The sequence below is a fragment of the Crocodylus porosus genome, unplaced genomic scaffold, assembly GCF_001723895.1.
Source record: "Crocodylus porosus isolate Cpor-Errol unplaced genomic scaffold, CroPor_comp1, whole genome shotgun sequence".
NCBI lineage: Eukaryota > Metazoa > Chordata > Crocodylia > Crocodylidae > Crocodylus > Crocodylus porosus.
This window is the reverse complement of record NW_017728925.1, coordinates 17,657,725-17,666,223: the sequence shown is the minus strand read 5'-3', so window position 1 is coordinate 17,666,223 and position 8,499 is coordinate 17,657,725. Positions and strand designations below refer to the sequence as shown.

The window sequence follows — 8,499 nt, the reverse complement described above, 5'->3', positions numbered from 1 at the left end:
AAAGTGAACTTGGGTTCAGGCACTGGACTTGCAAAACTTGCCTGCAAAGCCTACACTAGCAAGCTAAACATAACTCATGCCTTATGCTGATGTCAGCACTGGTGCTCCAGTTACCTGGGGTCTGTTCTAGCATTTCTGGGATTGTATCTGAGGTCTCTTGGCAAACTAGCAACACTTAGCTATCTGCTAACTCAAGCAAGTCTAGGAATTGATCTGCATTAAGTTATGATCCAAATTGTCTGTGCAGAATGGTTCTTAGATCATTGACATAACCAAGGCATGTGCAGCACTGCAAACTCCTTGCTTCTGTCCATTCTTCATGGTGCCTCCAGAAGCACTAGATGAGCTATTTCTGCCTGTGGGTGAGTTGTTACTTAAGCAGGACATGGTTAAAAGATGTAGAAGACTGTGAAAGGAATATCAGCATGAGTTTGACCCTCTGAAGACATCAAAAGGTCTCAAAGTTCTTTCATGCTGGATGTTGACTTGACAAAATGGGGCTACAATGACTTCAGATTCCTCATACGCAGACCAATACTTCTGGGGCAGAATAAATAATATAGAGTGGAGCCATCATGTCATCATGCAGACCAGGAACAACCAGCAGTGGCTCTAGAATTTAGAATACAGGCCTCCATGAAGTTGTATAAATAACTTACCTTAGCCTTCACTGAAAGGACACATGGTATAAGGGACATCACTGGTCCAAATTTGGGTTGGCATTACCATTTGAAAGCTGGCTACCCAAAAATGTTACAGGTCTGTGCCTAAGCCATTCATTGTTGTCCAGTTCATTGTGCTGTATTAATGGCAATGTGCAAGGAAATTAACACTGTGGTCTGTGCATGGGGGCAGATGCAACTATTACGCTTGGAAAAGCAGCTGCATTTAACAGGGCTTCCCAAACAGTTCTGGGGCCATTGGTTGCACCCATGTGTTCATAGAATCCTGCACCAGGGAGCACAAGACTAGGTAAACCAAAGAGGAAGCTACTCCACTGTTCTGCAGGCTGACCACAAAGGCAGCTCATGAAAATTCACTTGGGGTTAGTAGCAAGGTACACAACAACATGTGCAGAGAAGATTGGGCAAATATCTGTTTACACATGCAGGGACCTTACCACTTTATTGATGGGGGATGTAGGTCCATTCTTATTTTAGGCCAGGGATTCTACTTACCGCTATGACTTGTAATAAGACCACCTGGCAGAGGAAGACTTTATTACATACTTAGCAACCGTAGGACTATGGTACAGTGTACGTTTGATAGGCTGAGAAGACCATTTGGAAGCTGACGGGGACATTGCCATCTGCATTATTGATCCCTGCTGCATCCTGCATGACATCTGCAAGGATAAGGTCGAGATTTTGCCTGGAGTGGGTTTGGGAAACTGCTAGTCCAGTGAGGCAACCAGACAATGCAGCTGTCATTACTGGGACTGGGACCACAAGGGATTCTTTCTGCATCACTATTCTTGCATCACAAGGTGAGATGCAGAAGGGCAATGTGATATGTGTACTATTGCCATTCATATATCACTTTATTTGCAAATTTGCAATTATAAGGCCTTGTCTACCTAGAGTCACTTAGGGGAGTTATGACAAGGTGTGAAACTGATACAGTAAGTTAACGTGTTAAAACCCTATGTGGAAATTCTCATTTATGTGTGAATTGACCCTATACTGCACCCTAACGGTTTTAGGGTATTAAACATACTCTCACATACATGCATTGCATTTACATTTTCAGCTAACTTGCCTTAACTTTTCATGGGCTCCCAGTGTAGACAAGCCTTTAGAGACTTCTCTGTTTGATTGAGACTTTTGGCTACAACTTCCTGACTTTGCCTCCTTTTTCCAAAGACTTCATGGCAAGATATTTTGTGACCAAACCAATTTATTAACAAATAAAAAACCCCAAACTCATTGTGAAATCCACTGCAGGCATCCCAGCTGCATATACCACCATTAAACCGCACCCTGCATAGACAGAGACACTAACTCTCCCTGGCAGAAATGCGCTGGCTGTCTTTATTTCCAGCTGTATGGGATGCACAGGGCAGAATACATGGGAAAGATCTGCCTATTCTAGTTCATAGAGTGATTCACAGTCCACCCAAACCCTAATGTACACAATGGCTGCAGGACATGATGGTGTGGAGGAGAGGCTATAAATGCTGGAACTGAACACTGCAGTCTGGTGGCCATCAGGATGAGCAGTTATTCAAAGTGCTCTTGGTTTTGCTCCCTCCCCAACTTAGTTGTGCTCAAGATACTACTTGATAATCATCTCCTCCCTTTCAGCATTTATCATCCTTCCTGTCCTGGCAGTCCAGGTGTTCTGACCAAAGTTGCTATGCATTTCACACAGCAACTCATCCCTGAACATCATCCTTTTACCTCAACGGTTCCAAATTTCTCACCAAGAGTCTTGCAAGGCTGTCTTGTCACAGGAGTTGGAAGGTTCTGCCATAGAAATAAAAGAGCGCATTATTTTTCACCCACAGAAAGAAAAAAGAAATCCCTCATTTTACAGTCTGCATTATGTTAATGCCACAGCTTGATAACATCATTGGTTTAGTGTACCTTTATTCTACTTTTATATACATGCCTGTTTAAGAGCCTCTGCCAGGCAAGTTGCCAGCTCACAGGCTGATAACATCTCATGGTAAACATTGTATATTTAAACCGAACAACCTACTTTCATACCTAGTTTGGGGGAGGGGGTAGGGAAGGGCTCATGCAATTAGTCCTAACTCAAACAATTTCAGATTAGGGAGGCCTTAGAGACTGTTACTGCTGGAGAGGCCATCTATGTACACAGGGTATCAAAGCATAGAGATGTCTTGTAAACTACAGGGGCGACAGCTGGAAAGTCAGTGTTGCCCAGGAGCGTCACCGATTTCTCCTACATGAGAATCTGTAGCCAAGTAGAACCAAGAAGGAGTGGGAGAAAGTGTGAGGTAACATTAACAGGATTCAGAACTAGGAAGAGTCTTGCTAACAGCAGAACTATTTTTCTACTTGTCCTCATCCACCTGAATAACGTCATGAACAAACAGGACCAGAAGGCTATGTACTGCCATATATTAGGGATTTTTCCCACTTAATACAGACACTGAGGCTTAGAATCCAGGCTGTCTGGGAAAACATTTTAATACCAGTAATGATATAACTCTGTATCAGCCTGCCAGCATTAGAAAGAGCTCACCATATGCTGAAATACGCACTCATATTTGCTAACCTTGTAAAGAATTCTTCACTAATCACTGCAAACGTGGTAAGAATGACTCACTACTTACATGTTTAAGTTCCCCCATGTTAGAACCTATTCTTGGTCACACACAGCAGTGGAAGAAAAGGTGTGTGACGGGGAGGAGACTGGGGAGAGAAGATGGCATTAACGTCTGCCTTCAAAGGCAGCTCAAGCCATTTCACTGCAGGTAACAGCCTCCATAATAACTGCATTATTAAAATGACCTGAAAATCCCTCCTACTTACCTGGCCACACCATTGGCTGTAGAGTTGCTTCTTTTCCAGTCCAGCCCTGAAGAGATTGCTGGAATACGGCCCATGCTGCCTGCTCCGGGGCCTGTTCCAGCACTGTGATCTGCTCTCGTGATTCCATCCCCTCCGTCTCTTTTGACTTTTATCAGTCTATTATTGTAGCTCAGTCCGTCATGCAGGACTGAGAGTCCTGCCTGCAAGGTGGTGGCAAACATCCAGAAGCCACTTGTAGTAGAGGCAGGTGCACAGGGTGCTGCCAGATGTATGAGTGCTCTCCTTTGCCTTGCAGAAGGTGCCCTAGGCAGTTGTCTGTTTGGTCTCCAAGCCCCTGCCTCTCCAGCCTCTGCAAGATACTTTCATACCAGCGCAGATTTGGGATGCTTCTCCCAAAGTCATGACCCCTGCTGCAGTCACACGATAGGTCATCCAGCTAGCAGCTCTAGGCTGAATGAAAATGGAGCACACTCAGAATGACACAAAGGGTTAAAGCTGACCAGCAAACTACCCTCTGATGCAGAGAAGGCAAATGGGAAGCAAGCAGGTAGGAGGGCTGGGACATACAAGCCCAGACCACTGTGAGATGGCAATGAAGCTCCCTGCCTAAGCTCTAACATCCACACTACAAAATACACTGGTCACAAGTCGCCTTAAAAAATAAGCAAGTAAAAAACCCAAACAAACAACCCTTCACTTGGATGGTGTGAGAGCGTAAGAGTTTTATGTGAGGATACATGGGTGGATCTGAATTTGGCCTAAGACATAGGTAAGACCCATGAGCGGGCCCACAATTCAGTGGATAGTAACATTCATAAAAGACAAGAAAGGATTTAAACAGAGTGGTATTTTAACTGTGAGAGAGGATTTAAACAGGGCAGTATTTTAGCTCTGAGAAATTCAAAACATTCTTCACCTGTTTCCCATTTTCCTGGTCTCCCCTCTCCACACCCTCTAGAAAAGATACAACCACTGATACAGAGCTCAGGCCCAATCTTTTTGCCAAATCCCAGCTGCTCTCTCTCTCCCCATCAGTAGCAATGACAAATGGTCAAATATTTCTCTTTTTATTTAAATAGTCTTGCAGTTGTATTTTAGTTCCTTTCATTTCTACTGCTCTGTGGGGTGACTGTTCTCAGGTTGTTGTTTTTTTATATTCTCCCTTTCTGGGTGCAGCTTTCATCCACTGCCCACCTACTTTCCTGTTCTGACTGCTTATATTATAATCCTTTATTTCAAAACTTACAGTTATTGACTTTTTCACATCCTGCTCCCTATGGGGTTTTTTTTCCTATGTAAATCAGATGACATCTGACTCATGTACTTTCCACATTTTTCTCTTTCCATCTGCACTTGCTTTCTTCCTCCCCTCTCCTTACCTGGTGACGTTTTTTCCTATAAACTAATTTTGCTGTACTATAACTTAAAAAAATCAAAACCTAGAAAAGCTGTTTCAGACACTGTTTTCTAGATTGTGTCCCTCCTATCAACTTTTAATGACCGAAACTACATACTTTGACATTTCCTTCAAAGTGCTTTGTATTTGTGTAGCAGCACTCAGGCTTATCATCTAAATGCAGACCCCCATTAAGGAAGTTACTTAATCAGACTGCCAACTAAACACACAGGTAGTCCCAGTGAAGTTACATTAATTGCAGTGACACTATTAGCATGCTTCAGTATTTTTTTTTAAATTAGAGCCTGGATTTAAGAAGATGACAAGCCGAAAGCTCCTTTTCCTGTCCTTTGACTTTCTACTATTTTCCGGTCTTCGTGAATGACCTGGCAGTGCTTACATGCTTTATAATTTTTCTGAAAGGGTCCCTGTCCGCAATTTTACTTCTAGCACTTTAATCCAAATTCTGGACAAGACTGTGCCTGCAGATACATACGGATAAACCCCATTAACTCTAGTAGGAAATGTGTTCATGTGTCTGAAGGCACAATTTAGAATCTGTGAAGAACTGGGTCACCAGACAATGGATCAGTTTAATAAATAAGGTTTTTCTTTTTTAGCTAGAAAAAGGAAAAAAAATGCCTCTTTCCCCAAGCTCTGTTTGAACATTCCCAATTGTCTGTACACAATGCCGAGAACTTGATATTTGATGGGTTACAATTCATCCTTGCACACTATTTGCCCCCCCTTTTATTACAGCTAATAGCTATTTAGTCTTCACTGTAGTATTTGTAGTTGTTGGTGTATCATTGAAGTACACGATCCCTTAGGGCTGCCTCACTGCAAATTTCACTGTCTGGTTCATCACCTCCAAACATAAAATCAGTGACAATCGACAATTCTTTATAAAACCTCTTTTCATCCACCTCTCCTTTTTTGTTGTTATCTTGTCCTCATGAAAATTGCTTTCACATATTGGTCACATACACCAGCTGCTGCCTTGTCTCTACCTTTTACTTAATATTGCAATATATTAAGTACATGCAATATATAGAATAATTTTTCTGTATCGCACTACTAAAACCAGCTCCTTGCACTGAACCCCACAGATTGTCTTGCTCGTGTGAACAGTCACACTAACTTCCAAATAGATACATTAAGATGCGCGTAGGATTTGAGCATAGCTAGTCTTTCTGATGCATTCTGTTACACTAATGAAATAAGCAAAATCACAAAAACTGCAGACTCTCAACAAAGTTGTATGTATCGTTTCTAGACAGACAATTTTTTTCCCCTACTAGATAGTGACTGGTTCTTTGTTCAGCTGAAGAAAAATGAAGAGAAACCAATCTTGTTTGGATATTTGCATTGTTAAGGACTTATAGGGTCTCTCGCCCCGCTGCCAAATGTACCAAACTTTTTATTTCTCCAATCTCGTTTAAAAGAGCATTATCGGAGCACAAAGCCAGGAGCCAGAAAATCCTGAGTGCCCATCTTAGCTAAAAGTGAACTCCTTCCAAGGTCTCCTTTTTATTCCTATTTCCACAACTGTAAAACACGGATGGTAATCTTTATCTACTTTACAGGAGTACCACAAGAATAAGTTAATGTCTATATAGGACTCAAATATTATGAAACACTACACACAGGCTAATACTACTTCCTAATTATTTGTCTAACATTCCCAAATTTTTCTGATTTTTACAAGCCACCTTCCGCCCCCTATTTACATTCTTGGATCTTCTGGCTCTCGCTGTCATTCTGGTCCTAACTTCCTCCTGTTCCTCTCAATGTATTCACCAGAAGACAGTCAATTCCAATGAAACAGAAGAAACGCATTTAATTTTTTTTTAAATAAAATTGCTACTTTGGAACCCTATTTTTAAATCATCATTGAATGTGTTCATCAATGTGTTAGGGTCACTGAACACATTCAGCTATGTCTTATTTGCGATATTTGGCTTTTTCCAAGGACTTCTCCCAAACAATGTTTGAGTTTGTTTACTTCTAAGAACCACGTAGCAAAAAATCTTCTTGTACTGCTGTAAATTTCGGGCACGTACATTTTTACAGAATAATTCTGCATTTGTTGCCTTAATAAACATCTGTGTAAGCAACCAAAATCTCCCAGAAGTATTTCACTGGTCCTCTCTGTCTGCATGACCACCATAGATTTGTGCGCTGCTTTTATGTATAATTGGTTAGATTCCAACGATGTGATCATCACCATATAAAACCTATGAAATACTTAAAAATAGACCGTCCTGACCCTGAGGATCTAACCATCCAGGAGACAGAAACAGGCCACATTGGTATACTTAGAAGTTAACTTATGGTTCCCCCCGCCCCAACACACACACATTTATCTTCTTTGAAAGCAGAAGTTTCCAGGAACGTGTCTGAGTCTCATTCTTCTTTCCAATTCAGTTTAGAAGTGGAAACTAAAACGGGTACACCCTTATTTCCCATCCCCCCAAGGCAACACTGACCCATTAGATTTGACTGTGTTCGTATGGCAGCTTCTGATTTAGTTCCAGGTGCTCCCGTGACAGCGCTTTGTCCAGCTGGTCTCCAGCTTGTCTAGGAGTTTTGGAAGATACTATCCATAACGTTTTAGAAGGTCCTTTATACAATGACATAAGAAGAAAGTATCGATCACTCTTCTTACAGAAACTGACATTTCTCAAGCACAGAAAAATTAATACAGCTTCTCCAGCAAACGGATTAATATTTAGTAAACCATCTTGCAGGTTTTGCTTATAATGCTGAAGCAATTAGAGACAAATACCCCTTACTATTGATATAACTGATAAATCTCATTGCGATATTTTTCATCGCGTCAATGATAGACCTACATACAACCTTTTCACAGGTTGATGACTTGATCGATCACTGTATTTGATCGCGTTCATTTTAGGAGCAGGAACAATGCTTTTACAAGGGTTGCCCCTATTTTTACCACGACCTATGCCTGTTTGTTATTTTGGCTTGGATTTGTACCTGCGTCCACCATCAATTGTCCCAGATCATGGTGCTTGCGCGACACCTTTGGTGCACAGGCCCAGGCAGGATTTTTCGGAGGAGTGGAGAAATCAAGGCGAGGGCGTCACGTCCGTCGCGCTGTACCCAGGAGTGTGGCTTCAACCCAGCACAGTTCGGATGCTGGACAGGTTTGCCCAGTTGTCCGGCGCAACCTTGGCTTACCACACGGACAAGCCCATGGGCCGTGCTTGCCACCACGCGTGACCATCCCTCCATCTGCAGCACACGACACTTACCGTGTGGGCTGGCAGCACTGTATGAGGTTTGGGGTTGGCATCCCAGGTAACCAGGCCTGGAAATGGGGGGATCTGAGAATATTACCTTTTATCCTTTTCAATTAAAAAAAGGCTGTAAGGCCACCCCCCCGGGGTGCCACAGGCCTGCCCTGGGACCCTTTCCCTGTAAGATACCCAGCCCCAGCCCTCGCACCCGGCGGGACCCGTACCCGTGCGGCTGCTCTTCAAGGCCCCGGCTCCAGGAGTCGCGGGAAGGCCGCACGGAGGCCACGGAGATGGCGTACAAAAGGCTCCCTCAGGTACGGAAAGGGCGTACGTGAGAGCG

At 42.9% G+C, this 8,499-nt stretch overlaps 1 long non-coding RNA gene across 1 annotated transcript; it reads right to left on the bottom strand.

The window, feature by feature from the left end:
• Positions 1-2,012: 2,012 nt before the first annotated feature.
• Positions 2,013-7,785, bottom strand: LOC109314061. The gene is made up of 2 exons (XR_002102211.1): positions 3,501-7,785; positions 2,013-2,465 (listed from the first exon to the last, which is right to left on the bottom strand). It is a non-coding gene; the product is annotated as an uncharacterized LOC109314061 (long non-coding RNA).
• Positions 7,786-8,499: the final 714 nt, after the last annotated feature.